The following is a 15,974-nucleotide window of genomic DNA, read 5'->3' as shown; positions in this document are numbered from 1 at the left end:
GGGGGGAGGGGGGAGGAGGGAATGAAGGAAAGAAGGAAGGAAGGAGAGGAGGGGACGGACTGCAGCAAATTGAAGTGTGTACACCTTGTCCGATGCTGTGGACTCTACCCGAATCCAGTCTCCTACTGCCTTATGATGATGTGGCCTAGTGTTGCCAGATCTACTTTAAGAGAGATCAGAATTCCAGATTTTTATTTTTATTTATTTGTATTTGTATTTATTTTTTGAGACAGAGTCTCACTCTCTCAGCCAGGCTGGAGTACAGTGGCGTGATCTCAGCTCACTGCAACCTCCACCTCCTGGGTTCAAGCAATTCTCCTGCCTCAGCCTCTCCAGTGGCTGGGATTATAGGCACTCACCACAACACCCAGCTAATTTTTGTATTTATAGTAGAGACAGGGTTTTACCATGTTGGCCAGGCTGGTCTCAAACGCCTGACCTCATGTGATTTGCCCGCCTCGGCCTCCCAAAGTGCTGAGATTTCAGGCATGAGCCACTGCACCCAGCCTTGATTTCCAGATTTGTATGTAATCTCTCCAAATTTTTAAATATCGGCAACTTATTAAAAAATGAAACAATACAAACAACCACAAAGCCCCATGTGTGCCAAACATACCTCGTGAAGCTGACCTGACCAGCAGGTGGCTGTTGCGTGACCTCTCAGGAGGACGCCCTCTCCCTTCCCCCAGTGGTTGCAAAATATTTCAGACAGAAAACCAGAGTTCTGTCTGGGTGCAGTCAGCTGGCTCAGAAGCTGACAGAGTCTGGTCTTTGTATAACCCCATCCTTCCCCTTTCTTTCTGTCGTTGTTTATGGGAGGATTCTCAAACTGCTCTTGAGACTGTTTCTACCTTTGAGTTCTAGTGTCGGGTGACCTGTAATTTCCATGTTGGCTAGGGATGCCAGGAGTTGGCAGAGGCTCATTCCAGAGCCCCTGTGGACTGAATTCTGCCACTTCTGTAAAGTCATTTAAAAGTAGACGGTGAGTCAGGCACAGTGGCTCATACCTGTAATCCCAGAACTTTGAGAGGCCCAGGCAGGCAGATCACCTGAGATCAGGAGTTCAAGATCAGCCTGGCCAACATGGTGAAACCATGTCTCTACTAAAAAAATACAAAAATTAGCCGGGCATGGTGATGCACGCCTGCAGTACCAGCTCACAGAAGGTTGAAGCAGGAGAGTCGCTTGAACCCCGGAGGTGGAGGTTGCAGTGAGTATGCCTGGGGTGAGAGAGAACTGATGTTTTGGCTCACGCTACTTATTCTGTTTGGAAAAACACATGCCCTCCCTTTGTGGGAACAGCCCCTACCCTCTTCTGTGGCTCTGAAGGGACCACCAGTCAGGGAACCAGGTCCCTGAGCACGGTATTGGCTCCTGACAGGCACATGACTTGAACCAGGTCAATTAGAGGCTTTCCTTCGGATTCTCTATACGGCTGTTAGGAGAGATGCCCTCTCATTCTGCTGAGGTTTGCTGAACTTGCCTGGGAAGAGACAGGCCTATGGAGAGACCAACACATAGACAACAGCTGGGCTGGGAGATGAAGCAAGAGAACCCTGACATCAAGTGAGCCCCCGATCCAGCAGTACCTGAGGCTAGACCCTCAGCTATGTGAGCCTACAGTATCCGTCTCTCTCCTCTCTCTCTCCTAACGTGTGGGGTTCAGCCATCTACAACAACTACCACAAAATCCCAGAGTGTGCAGAAAACCTTGGCACTCTTCCCACAGAGCTAACTTACTTTGGTTCTGTCTCCTGAAACACCAAGTTCCCATGAGGTTAAGCAACATGGTCAAGGTCATCACTATTCATGTGATGTGGCCGGGCAGCAGTTAACCCAATTTTATCTAATTCGATGTTTCAGGCCAATTTCTCTAGACCAGAGCTTCTCAAATGAGGCTCCCCAGGCTCTTAGGGCTGCAGAGAAGTTTCCAGAGAAGCAACTGAGAATAGGAGCGGACACATTGGATAACGCCAAAGATCTTCGCACCCTCTGGATGACTAACAATGCTTGAGCACTTCCCATTTTTAAGAAATTTGCAAGTTATTTTCCAAAAATAAACTCTTTTTCATCCACATAAGCTATGAGCTGGGGCTGATGACATCCCCATTGAACAGATGAGAAAACAGAGGCCCAGGAAAGGAATTGCTCAGGTTATATAGTAAGTGAGCAGCTGCATGATATGAGTCACCTCCCAACCTTCTACCCAGGTCTTAAAATACCCCTCCTGTTTCCTGCTTGTCATTCTTCTGTGAGTTTCCTATTTGTGGGAACCTGCGAGGCATTCTGGCAGGAACCATATCTTGAGGCTGATCAGTTACTACTTAGTGGGATCCGCTGGAAGGCAGGATTGGGGGGGTGGCAGTGCAGCCGAGAGTAGCGTTGGAGGCTAGACTGGGGGTCAAAGGATGAGCTTTTCTGACGGAGCCTCAGGTGAGTTCTTCATTTCCACACACTTACCTCCGGGCTGCGCTGTGGTTCGAGCCGGGAAACAAGTTCTCCTGAGGAGTTTTCGCTACCAAGCGACCAGAGATCTTTTGTTCTCAGTGGCCTCCCGTAGCCTCTCCAGACTAGCCTGCAAAAGAGGGGCACCAGGGCAAGCTCCTCCTGCAAAAGAGGGGCACCAGGGCAAGCTCCTCCTGCCATTCACCCCTGCAGGACCCTGGTCAGGGCAGTAGCTGTGTGACCCTGAGTAAGTCACTTTATCTCTCTGTACCTCTACTGGCTCTTGGTTAAAAAGAAAGCAATTCACTCACCCCACCTAACATCTGTGGGCACTTCTCGGTTCACAGAGATTGTCCCATTCATTAATTCTTACATGAGTGCATAGGGTGGTTTTTGTTTTGTTTCATTTTTGAGATGGAGTCTTGCTCTGTCGCTTGGGCTGGAGTGCAGTGGCACAATCTCAGCTCACTGTAACCTCCACCTCCTGCATTCAAATGATTCTCCCACTTCAGCCTCCTGAGTAGATGGAATTACAGGCACCCACACCACACCCAGCTAATTTTTGTATTTTTTGTAGAGACGGGGTTCACCATGTTGGCCAGGCTGGTCTCGAACTCCTGGCCTCAGGTGGTCCACCCACCTCAGCCTCCCAAATTGCTGGGATTACAAGCATGAGCCACCACACCCAGCCTGTAAATTGATAGTTTATAATTGCATAAATGTATGAGGATATTATTACAGATCTATTTTACAGATGGGGACGGAAACAGAAGTACAGAGAGATGAAGTGGCTAAAGCAAGGGGCATCCCTTGCCAAGGGAAACAGACATTTCCCTGTGAGTCAGAAGTCCAGTGTCCAAAACTATCACTGTAGAAGCCTGAATTCCTTCCTCAGCTTTATTATTATTATTATTATTATTTTTTGAGTTGGAGTCTTGCTCTGTTGCCCAGGCTAGAGTGCAGTGTCATAATCTGGGCTCACTGCAACCTCTGCCTCCCTGGTTCAAGCGATTCCCATGCCTCAGCCTTCCGAGTAGTTGAAATTATAGGCACCTACCATCATGCCTGGCTAATTTTTGTGTTTTTAGTAGAGATGGGTATCACCATGTTGGCCAGGCTGATCTCAAGTTACTGGCCTCAAGCAATCCTCTCATCTCAGCCTCCCAAAGTGCTGGGACTACAGGTACATGCCACCACACCCAGCGAATTTTTGTGTTTATACTTGAGAGCTGGAACCATCGGGAGATTCTGCCAGGTTTGCTGTGTGGTAGAATGTAAGTCTGAAGGTGTTGGTGGCTCTTGTTGCCACGCCATTGGAGAATCAAGCTAACATGGCAGAGCCTAGAGACAGAAGTGGAGACCTGCTGATGATTCCTAGTCTCAGGCCTGGATTAGTCACGCCTGGGACACCCCATGGATGTGAGCTAATAAATACATGAGCTAATGAACCCCCTCTGACCTTCCCTTTTCCTTAAGCCAGTGTGAACTGAGTTTTTATGGCTTTAAACCAGAGTCCTAGTTTCAAGTCACAATTCCTCTACTGGATTTTTTTTTTTTTTTTTGAGACGGAGTTTCGCTCTTGTTACCCAGGCTGGAGTGCAATGGCGCGATCTCGGCTCACCGCAACCTCCGCCTCCCGGGTTCAGGCAATTCTCCTGCCTCAGCCTCCTGAGTCGCTGGGATTACAGGCACACGCCACCATGCCCAGCTAATTTTTTGTATTTTTTTAGTAGAGACGGGGTTTCACCATGTTGACCAGGATGGTCTCGATCTCTTGACCTCGTGATCCACCCGCCTCGGCCTCCCAAAGTGCTGGGATTACAGGCTTGAGCCACCGCGCCCAGCCTCTACTGGATTTTTTACTCTTCTAGGCTTTTTTGGATTTTTTGGCAGATAGGAGACCATTGGCTATTCCAACAACAATATGGCACATCTTCCCTAAACTGCCACTGTTTTCCTGACTGTTTCTATCAGAAAGTTTGTTCTGCCTTTGCCTGAGATGAACTTGGGCTCTGCACTCCCAAGCTGTGTGGCCCTGAGGCCGTCATTCCCTTCCCCTACCCTTAGTTTACCTCATCTTTAAAATGGCCTGTTAGAATCCATCATCAGCTGGGCACATTGGCTCAAGCCTGTAATCCCAGCACTTTGGGAGGCTGAGGCCGGAAGATCACTTGAGCCCAGAAGTTTGAGACCAGCCTTGGGAACATAGTGAGGCTTTATTAAAAAAAATAAAAAGAATCATCACTGCGCCCTATTGTGAGAATCCAATGGGACAGGTGTGTAAGTGCCTGCCACGGTGCCTGGCACATGCTTGGAACCCCAGAGTGTAAATGATCCCAGTATTATTGTTTCTATGCTGTGTCCCAAAAAGCTGACTTATGCCAACTGTGGGGGCCCGCCCTTTCATAAATTACTGAATAAACTATGGAATTTCCCCTTAGTTACAAAGGTTACTCTTTTAAAAACGCTATCCTTGGTCAGGCGCGGTGGCTCATGCCTGTAATCCCAGCACTTTGGGAGGCCAAGGCAGGTGGACCACTCGAGGTCAGGTATTTGAGACCAGCCTGGCCAACATGGTGAAACCCTGTCTTTACTAAAAATACAAAAATTAGGTGGGTGTGGTGGTCCACGCTTATAATCCCAGCTACTTGGGAGGCTGAGGCAAGTGAATCGCTTGAGCCCAGGAGTTGGAGGTTGCAGTGAGCCAAGACTGTGCCATTGCACTCCAGCCTGGGTGACAGAGCAAGCCTCTCTCTCAGAATAAACAAACAAACAAACAATAAATAAATAAATAAAAACTTTGTCTTTAAGGGCAGGATGCTGTTACTCTACCTTCTTCTTTAGGGATGGGATGGAGTAACCAGAAATGACCTGTGAGTCCAGATGTGGTGGCTCACACCTATAACGCCAGCACTTTAGGAGGCTGAGGTCAGAGAATTTGCTTGAACCCAGGAGTTCAAGATCAGCCTAGGCAACAAAGCACAACCTTTTTCTCCACAAAAATAAAATAATAAAGTAAAATATCTGCACCCTGCTGCAGCCTGGTCATTGGTGTCAAGATAATCCCTTTCCCTGAAGCCTTGGCTAAGCACTGCTGAGGCCAGTGTCCCTCAGCAGGTGGGCGATTTTGTCCTGCCCACCCTCAGGGACACTTAGTAATATCAGGAGACATTTTGGGTTACTGCAGTTGGATGGTCTGCTACTGGCATCTGTGGGTGGAAGCCAGGGATGCTGATTCACACCCTCTAGCAAACAGGACACCCTTGTCCTCCCAGCAAAGAATCATCTGGCCACATTGTTACTAAAGCTGAGGTTGAGAAAAGTTGGTCTAGACTATGTGCTTTTCTCTTTACAGAAAAAATGACTTATCATGTCTCCTAATAAAGAAATGCTGCTTCCAGGTGAGCACAGTGGCTCACACCTGCAATCCCAGCACTTTGGAAGGCCGAGGCAGGCATCACCTGAGCTCAAGACCAGCCTGGCCAACATGATGAAACCCTGTCTCTATAAAAAATACAAATATTAGCTGGCTGTGGTGGTGCACACCTGTAATCCCACCTACACGGGAAGCTGAGGCAGGAAAATCACTTGAACCTGGAAGGCGAAGGTTGCAGTGGACTGAGATCATGCCACTGCACTCCAGCCTGGGTGACAGAGCGAGCCTCTCAAAAAAAAAAAAGCTGCTTCCCAGATTGGGCAACAGAAATAAGAGAAATATGGGTGGGTGTGCAGAATGAGTGTGTAAACATAGATGCGTAGGAACGAGGGGAGGGTGTGTGCATGAGGTGAGGGGAGGTGTGCATGTAGGGAAATGTTGCACACAGGAGTGTCTCTGCCCAGGTCGTGTGTGTGTGCGTGCATGCACGTGCTTGTGTGATGTATGAATTGGTGCATTAAGTGTGTGCCCAGTGTGCAAGTGGAGCGTGTGATGTGGGTGTGAAAGTAACAGGGAATTGTGTTGATAAGTAATGTATGGTGGGATGACGGGAACTTACAGGTGCGGGAGTGGATTTTGTGTCTCTAGAGTGTCAGTGACTGGCTTGTGTTGTCGCTGTGTAGAGAATAAGTCATATGTGGAAACGGGAGGAGGAAGGATGAGACCCAAGGCCTGAACCAGCATTTTGGTTTCCAGGGTGGCCCATGCCCCCATTTACCCCTCCAGAAGCCTGATGGGCAGCGCTGGTAGCTGGCAAGACACAGCAGAGAAGCCAGTACCCAAACAGCACTACAGATGACTGGACTCCCTTCTTCCTCGGTGTGAATCAGGAACACTGCAAAGCTCTGGGCGGGAAGTCAGGGCAGGCCCCTTAGGGGAGGGTGTGAGGCAGGGGAGCCTCTTCTCTTCCCCTTGTTCTCGACTGTGGCAGATAAAGCAGCAGGTGGGAGTAAGCGCAGCTCCAGACTGAAGCCATCATTACCAGCATGGTGAGCCACACTGCAGGGTGAATGAGGAATTCCGGGGCCTTGGGCTTTCTGTGCTGGATATTCCAAAGAGCGACAGCCACGCTGAAGGTACACAGGACTATGAGGGCAAACCCAAGCACCTGGGGAGACAGGCTTAGATAAGCTTGGGGAGCAATAAAAAAGGTCACAGAAAACAAGTGGGCGACCCCACGTCCAATTGGGAGCTGGTTCTGTGACATTCCGGCTGGGGCCATGTCACGAACCAGTATCACCAGGTAGCAATGCGCCAACGTGAACAATGTGTAAAGGGCATTGCAGGTCAGTCCTGACGTGTAACTGTCATGTAAATAATGCACGGCAAGTCCTTGAGCCAACTGAGTGCTTTCCAAAATGCAGGGAGCCCTCCAATTGTGCACATACGAGATGACTACGGGTGTGAAGAAACAGCAGGAAACGAAATGTACTCACTGGGTAAAAAACTATCCTCTCTCCAAGTCATTTTCAATCTCTGCTATGAAATCCAGGAGAAACTCTCTGTTGGGCCGGTAAGTCTCTAGGGTCTCTCTAACATATATGGGTTTCTCTCCTGAAGAAAGAAAAGAAGAAAGTGAGAGAACATGTACACACCAGAGGGAAAGCCAGAGCTAAGGCACATTGGAGGAACTGCTCAAAGAACCTCAGTTCAAAGCAGAGGTTGGAAAATTATCAATCATCAAAGAAAAATAAAAATCATAATATGTCATGACAGGTGAAAATTATGAGATCCAAATTTCAATGGCTACAAAGAAAGTTATTGAAACACAGTTGGCTGGGCGCAGTGGTTCACACCTGTAATCCCAGCACTTTGGGAGGCTGAGGCAGGCAGATCACCTGAGGTCAGGAGTTGGAGACCAGCCTGGCCAACATGGTGAAACCCTATCTCTACTAAAAGTACAAAAAATAGTGAGGTGTGGTGGTGGGTGCCTGTAATCCCAGCTACTTGGGAGTCTCAGGCAGGAAAATCACGTGAACCCAGGAAATGGAGGTTGCAGTGAACTGAGATCACCCCATTGCACTCCAAGGCGACAAGAGTGAAACTCCATCTAAAAAAAAAAGAAAGAAACACAGTTATGACTATTGTCTGTGGTTATGACTACTGCGTTCATGCTGCAATGGCAGGGCTGAGTGTTTGGAAGGAAGCCTGCCTGGCTGACAAAGCCTCAAGTATTATGGGCTGCTCGGCTCTTTAAGTTTGCGAGCCCCTGGGTTGGTGGTGGGTAATAATGCAAGCATTAACACAATGGCAGAAGGCGGAATGAACTCTGAAGAACATTCTTTAGAGCCTACAGGAGTGGAGGAGAAGAGGATGGATGAGCAGAAAAGCTCACACTTGGAATGCCAGCGCTTATTCAACACACTAAAGCAAATACGTATCACTTACGAAATTGTTCTACAACACAGCCAGTGGGGAAACATAGAAGTCAATGCACACCTTTTAAAAAGTTCATCCTAATGTGGTCCTAAAATTGCCTTGTGTATCCGAGAGTCTACATGGTACGTTTTGGAAAATGCCAGGTTATGGTAGCTATCAAGTGTCTGGAAACATGGGAATATGCATGTGTGTGTTTGTGCAAACATGGATTTTTGGAATGCGCCACTGTACTCCAGCCTGAGTGACAGAGTGAGACCCTGTGTCTAAAATAATGATAATGACAGTAATAATAATAGTAATAGGTTAAAAAACTAAAGGATCAAGATAGGTAGAAATATAATAGGTTAGATTAATACATGACATGCCTCATAAGGAAAATCTAATGGAGAAAGAAATACCAGAATACTAAGCAAGAAAGAACCCAAGACAAAGGTTGATGACATAATAAGGAAGGTGAAGGTCCCAATAATAAGTTTATAATCTGATGAGATGCTGGTGAAAAAGAACGGATTTCATAATATCCCCTGTCATGGGGAGTCAGCCTAGTCCATGAATGACTCAGCCAGTTAAACAGCCCTGAGAGTTTACCAGTAATCTTTGTGTGCTTCTCTTCAGGTCAGGGAATGGAGGCTGGGAATACAGGCATGAAAGAGGGTAGAGGCATCCCTTTTAGGGTTGTGTGGCCAAGGGAGGGTACTAATTGCACTCAGCCCTCTGGCCCTGTGCTACCCTCCCTCATCCTTCTCCATCTTCTTCGTAGCAGGAGGAAAGCTTTGGTGTGAATCATGCAGAACAGTCCAGAAATTATGCAATTATACAGTAGGCCCATGCAGTAACCCTTTTCAACACACAAACACTGCCTCTCTCTCTCTGTGATATTATAGCTCTTATGCCAATTTCTGACATGTTTCTCTCCCCAAGCCATTCTGAATGGAAGCAGGTAACTTTAACTCTGTAAATAAAGAAGAACCGTCCACACCTTGACCAAACAGACACCACCTGGTTAATAAACTTGAACTGCACAAGATTCCATCATCATCTCAAGTAGTGTTTCTCTAGTGCAATGGCTTTCTAAGTATAGTCCCTGAACCAGCGGCATCAGCATCACGTGGGAAGATGGTACTCATTCAGGGCCCATTCAATCAGAAACTCCATGTTGGGTCCTGGCAATCTGTTTTAGCAAGTTCTTCTGGTGAGTTCACTGCATGTTTGAGAGCTACCATTCTCTGCCACATTTAATATGTCCGTCTGTGATGAGGTTCAGCCAGCCTTCAGCAAACAGGCTGGCAAGATTTCTAGCACCAGGACATCTGGCAGAGTTCAGAGGTGAGAGGGGTTGAAGGCAATGGAGCTAGCTAACCATCCCAGTTATGGAAAAAATGCAAAGTGTTATGTCCAGTGTTATTTGTTTTTGAGACAGAGTCTCATTCTGTCACCCAGGCGGAGTGCAGCAGCACCATCTCGGCTTGCTGCAACCTCCGTCTCCCAGGTTCAAGTGATTTTCCTGCCTCAGCCTCCCAAGTAGCTGGGACTACAGGTGCATGCCACCATGTCCAGCTAATTTTTCTATCTTTAGTATTTCAAATAGAGACGAGGTTTTCCCTTGTTGGCCAGGCTGGTCTCGAACTTCTGACCTCAGGTGATCCACCTGCCTTGGCCTCCCAAAGTGCTGGGATTACAGGTGTGTGCCACCATGTCCGGCTGGTACTCTGGATTTTTATACCCTCATATTAAAAGAAGATGCCTTATTCTTTGTTTTCTATGAATAAGTGGACACTGCATTTCTCACACACTGCAGGTATTCACGCAGAGAGAATTCTTAACTGTCAGATCTGGCACTGAAATGAGGCTGTAACTACAGAGCATAAATAAAGGCTTGCATTGACTCAACTCAGAGGTCTTGCCAGATGCTGTATTTTGTATTAACAGGGAATTAACAAGAAAACTGTACAAACCTAGGTGCACCTGTTTCAAATATTCAATTAATGAGGCTTTGTTATTATTCCAAAAGGATGGCAGTTTCTCCTCACGAGGGTATTTACAGCATGACAGCTCCAATGTGATTTCAAAACACTGGGCCCAGATGTAGTTGTAATCTTGCATTCCACCTAAACACAAGCATACTGAATTTTTGTTAGGGTCTAAACTTGAAGTGCAGCCAAACATCATGTGCTTTGGGGACAAGTGAATCAGACGGCTACCTGTAAACAGGACAAGATGAATTTGACATATTAGCTTGTAAAATCAGGGCTTGACATTTTATTACCTAGGCATGACCAGACAATTCTAAATATTCCCATATGGGTAACTGGATTAGAGCTGACCGAAGTGCACCTGTGTGTCAAAACTAAGTGAGGGGTGAAGAAAGAGTTCTTTTTTTGTTATTATTTTTTTGAAATCCTACATTACAAAAAGGATTATTTGAATTACATTTTTTTTTCTTAAATTACCTTTTAAATGGATATAAGCTAGAACAAGATTCCTTTAAAATATTTCTATAAATCATTGATAAATACACTTACATAAAGCTAAGCACACTAATTTGGAAGAAAGTAGTGTTCTAAATACACAAACTGAAAGGAGGAATAAGGGCTAATGGCAGTTATCACAGCTCAACTCTAGATACTGCTGTCACCACAGTGTTACCATCAGACACACACATTCATGGATTAAGAACAGAAACTAAGCACCTTTTAGATGCCGGCTACATGAACAAGTGGGTCCTTATCAGCTTTCTCTGTGCTTCTACACCAATAGTTCTTAACCCTATCAGATGATGTCTCTTTTTTTCATGTCCAATATTTTGCAACTTATATTTTATTATGCTGACAAACAAGTCTAACGCATTTACATACATAATTTCAGAAGATCGATATAGTGTTCAAACTACATAAAGCAAAACTAAAAAAGAAAGCAATTTACATAAAATATGGTATCCATATGCAAAAACTTGGACATTCCACTAGAAGACAAATGAAGTCACATGCCTGTATCTATACTTGAGAGTCACTGTGAACATATAGATTATAAATGCAGATTGATTTGGCTCTTTGGTCACTGTTGCCAGGATTTTCCGAATATGAAATAGCTCTCAGGCAAGTTGAGAGCAAAACAAAGTATAATTCCCCTAGATTTGCCTGTAGGGGTATCCCTGAAAAGATTAGTATATATTAAAACAGTTGGGGAAAAATATTTTATACTTGTATATAAAAAAGATTTTGGTTTTAGGCTCAGATAATTGTAAGCTGGTCTTACACCTACGGAGGACATTATAAAGTTTTGGGTGGGGGGCACAGTGGCTCATTCCTGTAATCCCAGTACTTTGGGAGGCTGAGACAGGAGGATCGCTTAAGCTCAAAAGTTTGAGACCAGCCTGGGCAACATAGTGAGACCCCTGTCTCTACTAAAAGTAAAAAAAGAAAATTGAAGGGAACAAGTCTTCACTATGTGGGACTGCTCTGTGCATTGCTGACAGGTAGATCAGGAGGATGCTTCAGAATGGAAGTTCTCCACCTTCCCAAAGACTGTTAACAAGTTAGGACCCAAACCTCATCCCCACATTTCCAAAAATTCCCCTATGGAGTAGACTGTCCTTAATGAGAAGCCCTCCTTTCAGTTCCACATCTTAAACTCAAGATGGCAGCTTGGTGGGTGGGTGGCCCGTGAATGTGCAAATCACAAGCTCAGCCTTCTTCTTTTGCTTCATAATCAAAAAGCTTCAACATATTGGAAAATAAAATCTAACTCTACACCAAAAGACGAAATTCAAACTGCTTTGGATGAAACTGTGAATACCAAAAAAGGATCAAGGCATTCCATAGGCGATCACTCGGCACATGAAGAATATTTAATACGGGCCTTTTTTTTGGATGATAGAGGATGCTTATCAACTCCTTCATAATCACAGGGGCCAGAGGCAAGGTGGTACAAGAGGAGGAGGAGGGAAGGACAAGAACAGAGAAAAAGGTCTCTGGAGAAACTTTTATCTCTAGAAAAGAGGCTTAATGTTTCAGTCTTTGGTACAAGACAGACTTTGGTTCCAATCAAACCTCTGTCACCTACTAACAATGGACAACTCACCACTTAATCTTCATTCTTTACATGTAAATTGGGGGATAATCATGGTATTCCATACCATTGTTAGAATGATTGAGACATTTATGTAAAGTGCCAAATGACAAAATTCACTTAATGTTGGCTGTGATTATTATTTTCTAAAAGTTGCAACCGTCACTTGCCCCTAGAGTATTGCTGTTTAGTTACAGTTAAGATTTGGAATAAAAAGTTATTAGATATAAGAAGCAAAGTAAAATACGATGTTACTTTTTGGATATTGTCTGTTTTGATTTTCTCTTAAAATATCATACTACAAATTAAGGGAAATCTGAATCATTTCCTCACAAAATAAAAATAGACAGTGTCTCTAAGAAACCCTGAATGTTTCAAGAATAAGGCTGATAGCTGATAGATGTCTCAGAAAGGGACTCTGCGTATTATGTTAAAGGAGAAAGGCTTACTAAACCATTTTAGTAAGTTCTTTTTAGATTTTAGTGGTTTTCTTGATATTGGTCCTCGATATGCATCACAATAGGCATTTTATACAGGATCTCAAGCAAACCGGTTTTACGAGCATATTTGGGAAATGAGCAGAGTGTGACGGATGACCAAGTGTTGTGCCAAAATTTTATATACAATGTTCTTTTCTGAGGGTAAATCACCAGCTAAAATCTACCCAGTCGAGGGCAAGTGATCATGAGAGGTATGTGTATGTGGACACAGTACATTCCTCTTAGGAGCAAGAATCTTAACCAATGTTAGGGAGATTTCTGAACATTTGAAATGTTCTATACCTGAAATGGTATAGGTCTCCTGGTAGAGGAATTCAGTAAATGTCTGTTGATTATGGGAAGGTGAGAGTTCTTAGAGAAAGATGCAAGATAAATAAATTGTCCCCCATACTTAAAACCTAACAATGAGAAATGCATTCTATAGTAATCTTTCAAAGCACTAATGACAGTATTGATTGATGACTAGTGTAAGTTTTAGAAGAATTGTTTTATTTTTCTTGGCATGCATTTCTCAAGAGATTATAAATTAACACAATCTTTTTGGAAGGCAATTCAGTATATTTATCAAATACTGAAAACTGCTTTAGACTTCATAATTCCCTTTTTGGGTATGTATCCATAATAATAATAGTAATAGCAGCTTTTACATGGCACCTACTATGTGCCAGGAATTGTTCTAAATACCCACAGTCACACAGCTACAAAACTCAGAATTCAGAATTTGCACTTGGGCATGGTGGTTCCAAGCCTGTGCTCAGCCTTTTGCTGTCTTAGCTACAAGGGTGCTCACTACAGCATTGATTATAACAGGGAAAGTTTAGAAACAAATATTCACCAGTGGGGCAAGAGTTAAATAAATAATGATATATCTATTGATAGAATACAAACAGAAATGAAAAATCAAGTTTTAGAAATACATATTTGCATGGACAAACAAAATAAGATATTTGACTCAGAGCAGGTAAAAAGGCTCAAACCTCTGTATTAAGATTCCAATCTACTAAATGTTTTCTTTGGATGGTGAGATTTTTGTTTTCTTTTTGGTGGTTTGTTGTATGATACAGATTTTCTAAATGAACTAGAATTCCTTTTATACTCAGGAGAAAATTAATAACAAATTGCCTTCTATAGCAGCACAACCCATCAAAGTATAATGCAAGTCATATATATAATTTTAATCTTCTAGTAGTTACATTAATAATGTAAAAAGAAACAGGTGAAATTAATTTTTATTTATGTATTTACTTATTTTTGAGATGGGGGTCTCACTCTGTCACCCAGGTTAGAGTGCAGTGGTACAATCTTGGGTCACTGCAACCTCTGCTCCCAAGCTCAAGCGATCCTCCCATCTCACCCTCCCGAGTAGCTGGGACCACAGGCATGAGCCACCATGCCTGACTAAATTTTCTATTTTTGGTAGAGATGGGGTTTTACCATGTTGCCCAGGCTGGTCTCAAACTCCTGAGCTTGGGCGATCCACCTGCCTCAGCCTCCCAAAGTGCTGGGATTACAGGTGTGAGCCACTGCTCCTGGTCTTAAAATTAATTTTTAAAAATATTTCTTATGTAACATATCTAAAATATTATCATTTCAACATGTAATCAGTATAAAACATTATTAGTGAAATATTTTACTTTTTTGTATTAAGTCTTCAAAGTCACTTTCTAGCACCTCAGTTTGGCCCAGTCAAATTTAACTCCTCAATTAATAGTGGCTAATGGCTACTGAATAGAATAGCTGTAGATTCTTGGTAGAAGCTATACCTCCAGGTCAAATGTTCCCAAAGCATGGTCCTAAAACCCTCTACTAATGACCTCAACTTCTATGGAATCATCCCCATGTGTGTCAAGCTGCTTTTTTAAAAGAGAAGAGAGGGGTGCTTGGGAAATAGGCAGATCTGAGTTTGAATCCTCGGACACTTAGCTATGTGATCTTCAGCAAGATAATTAACCTCTCTGTTGCTCATTTCACCTGTTTTGTAAATGAGGATAATGCCTACTTAGAGTTGTTGAGATTGAAATAATGTATTAAACCATCTGCTACGTGGAAAGTACTTGATAACAGAGACTACCAAATTTGACTGGCTTTAAAAAATCTCAAATATTACCTCTGGTAAGGAAGGTGTTATTATCCTACCTACCATATTCAGATATAATGATGATTAGACAAGTTTCTTTCTTTCTTTTTTGAGACAGGGTCTTGCTCTGTAGTCCAGACTGGAGTACAGTGGCACGATCATGGCTCACTGCAGCCTTGAACTCCCAGGCTCAAGTGATTCTCATGCCTCAGTTTCCCAAGTAGCTGGCACCACAGGAGTGCACCATTATGCTGGGTTAACTTAAAACAAATTATTTTTTTTGTAGAAATGAGGTCTCACTATGTTGCTGAAGCTGCTCTCAAACTGGGCTCAAATAATTCTCCCACCTCAGCCTCCTTAAATGCTGGGATTATAGACGTGAGCCACCACACCTGCCCAAGGCAAGATTCTGAAAATAGATGGTAGGAAATCTCATTTAAAATGGCCCTTTGGGGATTTTTTTTTTTTTTTTTTTTTNTGAGCCACCGCGCCCGGCCCCAGCAGCATTTTTCTAAAGAAAATATTAATGAATAATTTACTTACAATAAAATACACAAATTTTAAGTGTACAGTTCAATGAGTGCTACCAACTCCACAAAGTTTTTTTTTTTTGTTTTGTGTTTTGAAGTGCAGTCTTGCTCTGACACCCAGGCTGGAGTGCAGTGGTGTAATCTCGACTCACTACAACCTCCCCTGTAGCTGGGACTGCAGGGGCACATCACCACACCCAGCTAATTTTTGTATTTTTAGCAGAGACAGGTTTCACCATGTTGCCCAGGCTGGTCTCAAACTCCTTACCCCAGATGATCTACCATTTTGGCCTCCCAAAGTGCTGGGATTACAGGCATAAGCCACCATGCCCAGCCCTTATTGTCTTTTCAATTTTGGCCATTTCACTGTCATTTGGATTTGCGTTTCCCTAATCTCCCTAATGACTAATGATGTTGAGCATCCTTTATGTGCTTATTGGACATCTGCATTTTTTTGGAAAAATGTTTAGTCTATTCAGATACATACTACGCTCTTTTTTTTTTTTTTTTTTTTTTTTTTTTTTTTTTTTTTTTTTTTT

The 15,974-nt window shown here is 43.8% G+C and overlaps 1 pseudogene; it reads right to left on the bottom strand.

Annotated features, from left to right (window-relative positions):
* LOC108316014 overlaps window positions 1–15,974 on the bottom strand; it is an 82,143-nt pseudogene that overhangs the window by 62,420 nt on the left and 3,749 nt on the right.

The sequence above is a fragment of the Cebus imitator genome, unplaced genomic scaffold (genome assembly GCF_001604975.1).
Source record: "Cebus imitator isolate Cc_AM_T3 unplaced genomic scaffold, Cebus_imitator-1.0 Scaffold181, whole genome shotgun sequence".
In the NCBI taxonomy this organism is placed as follows: domain Eukaryota; kingdom Metazoa; phylum Chordata; class Mammalia; order Primates; family Cebidae; genus Cebus; species Cebus imitator.
Note: the sequence above shows the minus strand (reverse complement) of the source record. Positions and strands in the feature narration are given on the sequence as shown.